Genomic DNA, 12,648 nt, shown 5'->3' on the forward strand with positions numbered 1-12,648 from the left:
AAGCCACTCGATTAATTTTAACTATGTTACATTTATTGGTGATCCAAAAAATGATGGAGTAACAATTCTATAAAGAAACTCATTTTTTTTCTTTTTTTTTAAGGAAAAAAATTATTACAAAAAACAGTAGTAATTTTTATAAACAACAAAATATATCACCACAAAGCAAGTATGTTTTCAATAAAACTTGCATGGGAAGCGAAGTAAACTATAATATGTTCGGGGTTGGGGAGGAATATATGGTGGTTTTTGGAATTAAGGGGTTTTATGCAATGTTTTAAAACCCGGGTTTTTAGTTGATCCGGTGTGATGACCGGTTCACGGGTCAACCGGTTCAACCGGTTGAACCGCCGGATCAACCCGGTTTATGATCTTTTTCTATTTTTATATATTTTTATTTTTATGCATAATCCATAAACATATAAAACCAATAATTTGATGTCCACAAAGTTTAAACATTGAAAAACATTAAAGAAACCGCAAATGGCTCGTTGTTTTGGCGTTCGATACTTGTATCCAACTATCCAAACCCTATTAAAACGGGTCAATCCGGTTTTAACCGGTTCGACATAAGCGGTCGAACCGCGGTTTAGGGGAAACCCGGCCGGTTCGATCCGGTTCGTATTTTTACAAAAAATCGGTCTCAATTGACCCGTCTTCTACACCGGGTCACGGTCCAATCGGTTCAACCGGCCGGGTCGACCCGAGTTTTAAAACATTGGTTTTATGGATTACTTGAAGGTTCATTTAGAACATTTTCTGAATATGATATTTAGACATTATGTCTGGATATCACGAAATTCATATTATAAGGATAATCCTAAGGAATAAGTTTAGATCAAGGCACATATAAGAGACATTATGTAACAGTGCACTTTTTAGTCCTTTAAAATGCTATAGTTTTTAAAATATTTCATTACATATAAGCATGTTTTATTTAAAAATGATCTCATCATTTCGTGAAGAAAAAATAAAGATTTTCGTTCTTAAAACAATTTCATACAAAACATGTATTTTTGCGAAAAACAAACATCCGAAAAGATGGAGATTATGTGTTATAACCACATCTGTCTACTTTAATAAATGATTAAGCTTCCAATAATTTATGGTTAAAGTAATCACATACGGTTGGCCCGTAGAGTAATACATATGATTGTAAACGAATCGAAGATTTAATAAACCGTCCATGAATTGTTTTTTGGAAGTTATGTTTATGTTTATTTATTTAATAAATGTTTTTTTCGTTTTATTATAGTTTTATGAAGTTAACAAGGAGCTAGAAAAGACAAAATATTACATCATAGAAATATCTAACTTAGGGTTATGAAGCCACCTGATTGAATTGATTTTTACACTGCTACCTTTATTGTTGATCCAGAAAACAATTGGGTAACAATTCTATCAACAAACTCATTTTTTGAGAAAAAATCCTACAAAAATCTTATTATAAGGATAATCCTTCAATGAATAATTTTAGATCAAGACACATAAGAAACATTATGTAACACCCCGCTTTTTAGTTCTTTAAAACGTTATAGTTTTCAAAATATTTCATGACATATAATCATGTTTTATTTAAAAATGGTCTCAAACAAAATTTTTTACTCTATTTGTAAATATCCTTGGGTGTTATCAAATTCATATCAACACAAACCACAACAAGAAAATAAGAATTTAAACAAATATCATTACAAGGGGTCTATAAGAACTCTACTCCAACTATCTTCTAGTGTGCTTCTAATATATCAAGAATCATCTTCTAATCATGAGTACAACCTAAGATACATGAGATAAAATAAAATACGTAAGACAAAAACATCTAGTGAGCTTCATGGGTTTAGACACAAAAATTTATCCAATAAATTGTAACACACTTTACTTTTCTTTTCAAACTTTACTTTCAAATGATATGTTGAGGATAAACCGTCAATAAATAATTTTAGCTCAAGTTACATATAAGATGTTAGAATTTTGGGGTCTTAGAGTATCATTTAACTTGGATTTCTAGGATCATAATTGCAATCACTTTCCAAAATCTATGATTTTGACCCTTATGTTTGGGGTATCACGAAATTTGAATTGGGATAATCTAAGAGACGCAATTTGGAAATCAGGCTACTTCCAAATTCGAAACACAAAAAATAAATACCTTGCTATTTTGTGTTCTTTAAAGATAAGGAAATTATAATGTAATTTCAAGTATATTAATGTTGCAACCCCTTTTTTGAAACCAGAGAAGAGTTCTTATACAAGAGGAAAAAATAGTCGGTGTAGTTACTTGCAGCTTTGGTGCCAAAAACAAGTGGTTGGATATATGATTATAAGGCATAACCGATTCTGACATCACATCGATGTCACTGCTTTATAATTGGCGGTAAATTCATGGTTGGAGATTAACCACAGTGATGTCACCACTGCCAGGGGAGTTGCCCCTAGACCCCGCCAAGGGGTTGCAACCCCTTGGAACCCTACAGGCCCCCGTATTCTCGAGTTCGCATTTATCATACCGAGTGTGCACCCCGCACCTCCAAGCTCGGTTAGTAAATGAAGCTTGCCTATCCCACTATTAATAATAATTACACAAAAATATGTTGATAACACTAAAATCACCAACATAAGAAACATTATGTAGCACCCCTCTTTTTAGTTCTATAAAATACTATAGTTTTCAAAATAGTTCATGACATATAATCACGTTTTATTTAAAAATGCTCTCAAACAAAAACTTTCTGCTTAATTTGTAAATACCCTTAGGTGTTATCAAATTCATATCAATACAAACCATAACAATCAAATAATAATTTAAAGAAATATCATTACAAGGATTCTGTAACGTCCTAAAAATTCAGAGTAAATTTTTTATTTTGATAACACTAATTCATTTAACATTTCATTCCCAAAATCATTCGATGTGAAAAATATTATTTAAACATCAGAGTAAAAATCACAATTAATCAAGTGTGGAATGAGCTCTGGGGAATGTTGTGCAATCATGTCGTACCGTTCCCTTTCGAACCGAAGGTACCTGAAACCATAATTATGAAACCATAAGCATAAAGCTTAGTGAGTTCCCCAAAACACCACATATCATACATATATGTCAGCTCAAGGAAGTACCGAGTCTATTTCACCCCAGAGTCTATTTCAAATCACATGTCAGCTTAAGGCTGTACTGGGTCTATTTCACCCCTAGATCTATTTCACCCCCGAGTTTATTTCAACTAAATCGATATTTTTCAACCGTACAGGTCTATATCACCCCACATACATACAAAAAACAGGCATACATGCATACAACAAGAGTCACAAAGATAACAAGCACGTACAACGATGGTATCCTCCATTATAGTGAGCAAACTCACCTAAAATGACTTAAGGCCCAAAAATGGCCCAAGAGCCATTTAGGCGTGTACGCCCCACATACCAACCTGTTACGCCCATCTTACTATGCTGAAGCCCAAAATCAACTCCAAACCTCTTAATGCCTTAAGACAACATGTATAACTTCCAAATCTGATTCATATAGGAAGTCCTGACTCATGAAGTTCTTAACACTATGACTTTGCATGTCTTAATGGTGTCCAAACCAAAGCTCTAAATCTCCAACTTCATCAAAATACCACCAACTCATGCATGGAAGGATTATACTGATCAATATCCGACTTTATAGCTTAATGACCTCAAAAATGACTAAAAATAGGCTCAAAGTTTCTGGAGTAACTTCTACTCACAAGATCCAAACCATGGGACCAAAACATGTTGATATCATGACCTAAGGCTAGATCTACATCAAATAACCACCAAGTTTGAAACTTTATAACTCCAGAAGATAGATCAAGGTGAACAAGGCCTGGATCGACAAGCTCCAAGACAACAAACACTTCTCCAATGTGTTTTTCTTCTTCCAAATGCATAAAACCCCCCACCAAAATCACTCAAAGGCTCAATAATATTTCAAATGAGGATAGGGTTTCAAGGATGGAGACCAAAGGTAAGGAGGGTTGAAAATGAGTTAAGGCCTTTAAATAGGGTCCAAGACCCAAAATTAGGGTTTGAGTATGGGTCGCGTACACCCGACGTAGCAGGTTATCCTTCACGATCAATCCGGCCAAGTACGCCCAACGTACTCAGCTTAACCCAAAATTTTCGTAACTTCTAACGGTCACAACTTCCGCGTCCCTAATCTATTTTTGGTGTTCTTTATATGCTCGGAAAGGTAATGAGAAATCCTACAATCCCATCTAATATCCTTTAACTTAAATCATCCGAACTTAAATCCTCAATTCAATCAAAGGTCCGAACCATCACTTTTACCATTATACACTTGGGCTCCAAAGCACAAATCGAAATCTTGGATCACATAATCTGCATTAACCAAATCCAAATGGGTCTAAACTTCTCTTTACTAAAAGACCGAAGCCTTATGATAATTGATATTCGGTATGTGGCCCCGAGGTAAGAAACAAATCAGAACATGGTGTTATATATTCTATAAGAATTCCACTCCAACTATCTATTGGATTTTATGGTGCACATTCTTATGGTGCACATACAACCCTAATGCTTTGGATCTAAGTTTTTTCTAATTATACATGCAATAAACATTTTCCAAAGCATGAAGCCTAAACTAGCATGCAAGGTGATATTTGAATCATAAAAACTAGTTAGAATATTACCTTGTGTAGCAGCTTGAATGACTTGGCCTCAAGAAAGCTTAGTACCCCAAGTATGATGCCTCAAATGGAATCACAAAACACCAAGAAAAATTAGGATGAATATGGAGAGGTTATGGAGACTCTAAAATCGGTTCTTACTCTTCAAAATACAAGTGGTATGTGTATATCCAACCGATTTTAGCATATGAATATATATATATATATATATATATATATATATATATATATATATATTGTTGGGTAGCAGATTTATTTTGTGTTGCGTCATTGGGCTCGGTTAATAGTCCAAGTTTTGTACTCCGGTTTGGGCTTGTCCAACCGTGAGCTGATAGGGTTTAGTATATAATAATGTGCTTGCATGCATATTAGGTTAACGATTTAGAACGATTGATAGTGTTACGATAGCTTTACAGATTTTCTTCATCGTTCTTGTAAACCCTAAATCCTCTACAGTAGAAGTTCTTTATCGAGCTCTTCTGAGGATTGTTTATTAATCATTCGACATCTTTGATCCATTATTGTGTTCTTGCTGTATACTCGTTTATTTCTTTACCTGTTTTATAGATCTAATCGATCTTCAAGTTAGTTTTTCTACTTATCAATTGGTATCAGAGCAGGAGGCTGTGTAATCGATGCACTTCTTTTCTGTGAAAAAGGTCTCGATTAGGGTTATTCCGCATTTATTGATATTTATTGAGCCGTCATCTCATAATTGACGTATCTCGATATTTATTGTTTTGCCCTAATTTGATATATTACAAGTCTGATCTTTGAACATGTTATTCGATCTATTATGGACGAGTCGCAATCCAATCCTATTAATATTTCAAACAGCATTGGATCAACAACGAAGATTCCCATCCTGTACACCCATGATTATGAAGTCTGGGCGCATCACTTTGAAGATTATGTTATAGGATCTGAGGATAATGGATACCTCATCTGGGAAGCAATCGTTTCTGGACCCTTTTCTCATTCAGCAACTTCAAGGATTATTAAAACTCAAAAGGAGTATAATGATCTTCTGAAAGATGTTAAAGATATTGCGCAAGATGAAAAAGATAAATTTCAGTGCAATATCAAAGCGTTAAGATTGATTAGATTCGCCCTTCAGTCCGATACTTTCAGGCTGGTGAGTTCATGCACGACGGCAAAAGAGATATGGGACAGGCTACGTGAATTGTACTCTACAGACGAAGATCTTGAACACTCCATTCAAACCTTACTCTTATCTGAGTTTGGTGAATTCAAGCAAGGAGCCGAAGAAACTGTGACTCAAACGTTCGATCGCTTCAATCATCTTCTTAGCAAGATGATCAAACACGACATCGAAAGAAAGCTTGTTGAGCAGAAGGTTACGTTTTTGAACGGTCTCAGATCAGAGTGGAGAGCAGTTGTGTCCACAGTTAAAGCCCACGAGCAATTTAAATCATATTCCTTGGCGAAACTGGTGGGCATTCTAAAATCTCAACAAAAGATCGTGCTACAGGAGAAAAGTGTGGTTTCAAGCCTAGGTTCGTTGGACCTCCTGTCCAAAAGTAAAGCTGTGATGGATGAAGAAGACCTCAACTTGGAGGACTATGACCTCACTTCTGAGGACTTTGCTATGATGGTGTCGAACCCCAAGAGGTTCATCAAAAAGAGATTCCCCTCTAACAAGAACCGAAACTGGCAGGGGAGTTATAGCTCAGAAAAGGTCAAAGAAGAACCGAAGACTGAAGAGTCAAAGAAGGAACCGAAGGCTGAAGGAGATTCGGGAGTGAGCTGCTATTATTGTGGAGGAAAGAACCACTATGCAAAAGATTGCGTCCTCAAAAAGATGGCAGAAAAGGATGAGGAAAAGGATGAAGAAGCTTTGTTGCAGAAAAAGCTGGATGAAATTAGGAAGAAGAAATCTACCGCTAATCCTTCTATGAATGCTCTAATTGTGCAGGGTTCGGTAGCTGATGATGATTTCGGTGGCGTGGAGGTTTGGTCAACCGACTCTGAAGATGATGAAGTGAGGAAGCCTTCTCATGGAAAGGCTTATGTGGCGAAAGAAGAGAGCAATGGAGGAAGATGCTTGATGGTGTCCGATGTATCTCAGATGAGCGGATACAACACTGACGGTGGGAACGATGACACGAAGGAGCAACAGAACTTGTGCTTTACAGCCAAACCGCTCAGCGTACAGTTCAACGAGCTCGATGAACTGATCAAGAAGGTACAATCAGTTTTTGTCTCATTTAAAGTTCCACAATGCTCATATGAAAAAGAATTAAAAAGTGTTAATTCAAGAATCTCTCATCTAGATAGTAGTTTAACTCAAACTCGAGTCACCAATTCTAACCTAACTGAACAATTAAGCAGGGTGTCTTCGAAGAGTGAGGAACGGCGCATGTGGATAGAACTGAAGGAGTCGGAGTTAATCAAAACAAAAGATGAAAACATTTATTTACAAAGAGACAATTTAAAGCTTTTGAAACAACGAAATGTTTTTTGTCTGATTGCTAAACGTCTTTACACTAATATTACTCAGCTTCATTTGGATTGTGAAATAGGACAAAAGATTCATCGCATGATTTTGCCCTTCCTTGAGTTTAAGGAGGATGAAATTGATGCTGAAGCGTATAATTGTGAAAGTGTTATTTCATCTGAGGATGTAAATCCGACGTACATGTATGGACTGGACAAAATCGAATCTTTCATTAAATCCAAGGACCATAAGGACATGCTTAAAAACCTTTTGGATGAAAATGATAAACTGAAACTGAGAACCAAAACCATACAAAAATTTGACTCTTTAAACGCCAACTTGAGCTCAGAAAATAAAATTGATGTTGAAAATGCATCTGAGCTTAATGAGGACGACAATATGAGTGAAATTTCTGTAGAGGACACGGTTGACTGTTCAAAATTTGTAAAAAGCGAACCTGAAAACCACAAGAATCTAATTTCATAAAATTCAGTGGAGTTCGCTCGTATGTCCCAACAAAAGTCTCCGATTCTTGCAGAGAAGGCCGTAGTATATCAAAAGGTTAGAACCACTCCAAATCAGGTATACAAGGTCACAGGCGTAACCGAACATCAGACTGCTGAACTCACAGCTATTGTAAATGAGGACAATGTTGATGGCTGCGACGAGTTTTTCTGGTCAGCTCCAATTGATAACGCTGATGAAACAGTTGGTTTGTCTAAAAGGACTTCATGTAAAAGCAAAGGCAGATATGTGCCAGAACCTTTGAATAAACCTGATAGCTTCGATGTGCCAAGTACTAGTGGTACGAAAGACGTTCCTCAGGAATATGAAACTCCTACAAAAGAAGTCACATCCCAAAGTGAAACATCATCAGTTCAGAGTGAACCAGCCAAAGAAAACCAGAAATCGAAAGCCAATATCCATCATCAACCGAAGCAGATGAGAAATCAAAAATGGCAAAGGAATCAGAGATACAGGAAGAATCTCTCTGAAAGAAAACAGTTTTGGCAATCTCAGAATGCCTATTTCTCACATCAAGACAGGAACTTAAAGTCCGAGAAAAATCCTGTTGAATCGCAAGAGAGCAACAACAACCGAAAGCAGAGGTTTGGTTTGGAGAAAAACATCAACCGAAAGCAAAGGTTCGGTTCTTAGAATGACTCCAACCGAAAGCAGAAGTTCGGTTCAGAGAACTATATCAACCGAAAGCAAAGGTTCGGTTCTGAGAACAAAAGAGATCAAAACTCTAAGGTCAGTCCCACAAATGATCAAAAGCAAAAGGGTCACCTAGAGTCTTCAACCAAGAAGTCATCTCAATCTAAGCTCTCTCATTCTAACTCATCTAATTCTTCTAATTCTTCCAATTCTTCTCCACCTCGTTCCAAATTCCATTATGTTCCTTGTCAAAAATCTCAAACATCAACTGAACAAAAAGGGAAACAGAAGGTTTCAGCGTCTAAACCAGAGTCTAAACCGAAAGCACCGAATCCTAATAAAATTAAAGTTTTTACCATCAAAAAGAAAGATGAAACAACACTAATAAAAAGAACATATTTAGTTGACATCTCTCTTACTATTCCTGTTCCTGTGAAAGGCTCACGTGGACCCAAGAAGCTTTGGGTTCCTAAATCTGCTTAATTTTTGCAGGTTATCAGTGACGAGCAGTTTGACGAAGAATGGTACATTGATAGTGGCTGCTCGCGTCATATGACAGGAAGGAAGGAAGAGCTAAGGGAATACAGGTCTCTTTCAAATGGTGGAAACGTCAAGTTAGGAAACAACTCCTTCGGCACCATAAAAGGCTATGGAATGATTACAAACGGTGATTTCACAATTAGGAAAGTTGCATACGTGGAAGGACTACAACACAACCTCATCAGTGTATCTCAGCTTGTGGGAGGTACCGGTCTCAAAGTCTCATTCAACGATGAGGGTTCTGAAATAATTGAGAAAAAGACAAAAAGAGTTATTCTCAAATCGGAGCGTAAAGGTGAAATGTTTCCTATAAACCTCAAACCCATCAAAGGAAACCCAGCTATTTGCCTGTTATCTAAAGCACAATCTGACGAAAGCTGGCTGTGGCACCGAAGGCTCTCTCATCTCAACTTTAAAGATATCAACAAACTTGTTGCTGGAGGTCATGTTCGAGGTCTTCCATTGCTCAAGTACGATAGAGATCATTTGTGTGTTGCATGTGAAATGGGGAAGCAGAGTCGTCAAAGTCATCCATCTATAATAAACACTAAAGTTGTTGAACCACTAGAATTACTTCATATTGATTTGTGTGGTCCATCATCTATCGAAAGCATCGGTGGTAGCAAGTATATTCTTGTTATTGTTGATGACTTTTTGCGTTTTACATGGGTGTTCTTTCTGAAGCTTAAATATGAAGCGACTCATAAGCTAAAGGTGTTCATCAAGCAGATTGAAGTACAACTGAAGAAGGTCGTTCACAACATTAGGAGCGACAATGGTCTGGAATTCAAAAATAGAGAATTCAAAGAATTCCTGGCAGAAAAGGGAATTAGTCACAACTTCTCAGCTCCCTACACACCTCAACAAAACGGGATCGTCGAAAGACGAAACCGATCTCTGTGTGAAGCAGCCCGAACCATGCTAAGTTTCGCTTCCTTACCTCTTTATTTTTGGGCTGATGCTATTTCTGCTGCTTGTTTTACACAGAACAGGTCATATCTCAACAAGCGATTCACTCTCACTCCTTATGAGATTCTCAACAACAGGAAGCCAAATGTGAAGTTTTTCCATGTGTTCGGTTCACGGTGTTTCATCTTTAATTCTAAAGAACACCGCAACAAGTTCGATGTCAAAGCCGACGAAGGGATATTTCTGGGCTATTCTCTCACTTCTAAAGCGTACAGAGTATTAAACAAGCGTTCGAGGAGAATAGAAGAAACTTACTACGTGACTTTTGATGATAGTTATGTCAAAAAGCTAAGGGCCAACGAAGACACAGCTGGAGAAATCTTTCCTCAAACTGGCCAAGTCACAGCCTCGATCTCTAATCTATTCGAGAAGTTCATGGAGCTCTTTGATGAACCAGAGAAGGCCATTCTCTCTGAAGCCAGTGCAACAGACAACAAGGTAGATCATATGAAGCAAATTGTTGAAGACGCTGCAAGGAGAATGAATGAAGGAAGATCAAGTTCTGACGAGCCTCAATCACCCAATGCTTCAGTCGAGGGGGAGGATCCACGATCATCATCTCAGCCGAGCTCACAAGTTGAGGGGGAGCTAAGGTCTCAAACTGTTCCCGAAAGCACTTCTCCAACCGAAAGTGCCTCACCATCCGAAGGTGCATCATCGCCCGAACGCTCCACACCACAAGAAACCTCTGAAGCTCAAGATTCGCAAGGCATTCCTGAAAGCTCATCTATCGAGGGGGAGCAAGCCGATATGTCTTACGACTATGAAAGCCAGTCCGAACCAGAAGAAATGATAAACGCTGAATTGGATCCAACCTTTAATCCAAACTACCCTCCTCTCACCAAATGGACCAGAGATCATCCTGTTTCTCAAGTTGTTGGTGATGTCTCTGAAAAGGTTCTGACCCGATCACAACTCAAGGCAAAACAGACCTCCTTATTTTCCAAAGTTGAATTCTGCATGTTTAACTCCTTCGTATCAAAAGTTGAACCAAAGACAGTTAATACTGCTCTTGATCACTCCGATTGGGTTCAAGCCATGCAAGATGAACTGAACGAATTCGAGAGGAACAAAGTCTGGCGCCTTATTCCAACTCCTCTAGATGCCTCGGTTGTTGGTCTTAAATGGGTCTTTAGGAACAAAATAGACAAGGAAGGAAACGTAATTCGAAACAAAGCTCGTCTGGTCGTGAAAGGATACTGTCAGGAGGAAGGGATTGATTATGAAGAGACTTTCGCTCCTGTAGCTAGGCTGGAATCCGTAAGAATATTTCTAGCCTATGCTGCCCACAAAAACTTTGAGGTCTACCAAATGGACGTCAAGTGTGCATTTCTCAATGGAGAACTCGAAGAAACTGTGTATGTGGAGCAACCTCCTGGATTCGTGAATGAAAAGTATCCTAATCATTGTTACATTTTGGATAAAGCCGTGTATGGACTGAAACAAGCTCCGAGAGCCTGGTATGAAACGCTGACTAAATTCTTAAAGATGTCCAAATTCAAGCAAGGTTCGGTTGACCCAACCTTCTTTCGTAAAAAGGAAGGTAACCACCTTATGATCGTTCAAATTTATGTCGATGATATCATCTTTGGCTCAACGAATCCTAGCCTAACAGCTGAATTCAGAAAGCTGATGGAGACTAAATTTGAAATGAGCTCAATGGGTCCTATTAACTTTTTCCTTGGTTTAAATATTAGACAGGGACCCGAAGGCATCTTTATTAATCAGGAAGCTTACACGAAAACTCTCTTAGAAAAATTTGGCATGATGGGAGATTCAAAAGTCAAAGTTCCAATGGCGTTCGGCACCAAGCTCACTCCATCCCTGGATAAACCGGCTGTTGATATTACGCTTTATCGTCAAATGATAGGCTCTCTAATGTATCTCACTGCTAGCAGGCCTGACATAATGTTTTCTGTTAGTTACTGTGCTAGATTTCAGGCAAACCCACGCGAACCTCACATGCTTGCAGTGAAGAACATTTTACGATATCTCAAGCGAACTACCTCTTTAGGTCTATGGTACCCTTCCAACTCAGGCTTCTTCGTTCAAGCCTACTCAGATGCAGACCTTGGAGGTTGTGGACTTGACAGGAAAAGCACCACTGGCGGCTGCCAATTCCTTGACAGGAAGTTGGTTAGCTGGCAGTCAAAGAAAGAAACGTGCGTGTCTTTGTCTACAGCTGAAGCAGAATACATTGCAGTTGCATCCTGTACCTCTCAAGTGATTTGGATCCAGAGTCAATTTCGAGACTATGGACTCAATATGAAAAAGATCCCACTATATTGTGACTCTGAAAGTGCAATTAGGATCTGTCATAACCCAATGCAACACTCCAAAACCAAACACATAGCACTGAGGTATCACTTCATCAAAGATCATGTGGAAGATGGAAACGTGGAAGTACACTTTGTTAGGACCACTGATCAACTGGCTGATGTCTTTACCAAAGCTCTTCCTGAAGCGTCATTCAACAAAATACTACAAGGACTAGGTATGATGGAATCAGAGTCAGTACCACAAACTACCTCTCAAACTCAAACGTCAGAAGCGAAATAGACCGAACGTTCGGGTTCGGTTGAATCATCTGCACTCACCCATCATTTAAAGGTAGTTTTTTTGGTTGTAAATTTCATGTACAAAATTGTTTATCTTATTGTTCAAAGTATTTTCTTTTTGAAAGTCTAAATTCCTTGGTTTTCCAAAAAAATTTCAAAACCGAAATCAACCGAAGGTTTGGGTTCGGTTTTTCAAAATTTTTCAAAACCGAAACCAACCGAACGCTCGGGTTCGGTTTTTCAAAATTTTTCAAAACCGACACCAACCGAACGCTCGGGTTCGGTTTTTCAA

Source organism: Lactuca serriola, chromosome 5, assembly GCF_051521515.1.
Source record: "Lactuca serriola cultivar US96UC23 chromosome 5, Lser_US96UC23_V15, whole genome shotgun sequence".
In the NCBI taxonomy this organism is placed as follows: domain Eukaryota; kingdom Viridiplantae; phylum Streptophyta; class Magnoliopsida; order Asterales; family Asteraceae; genus Lactuca; species Lactuca serriola.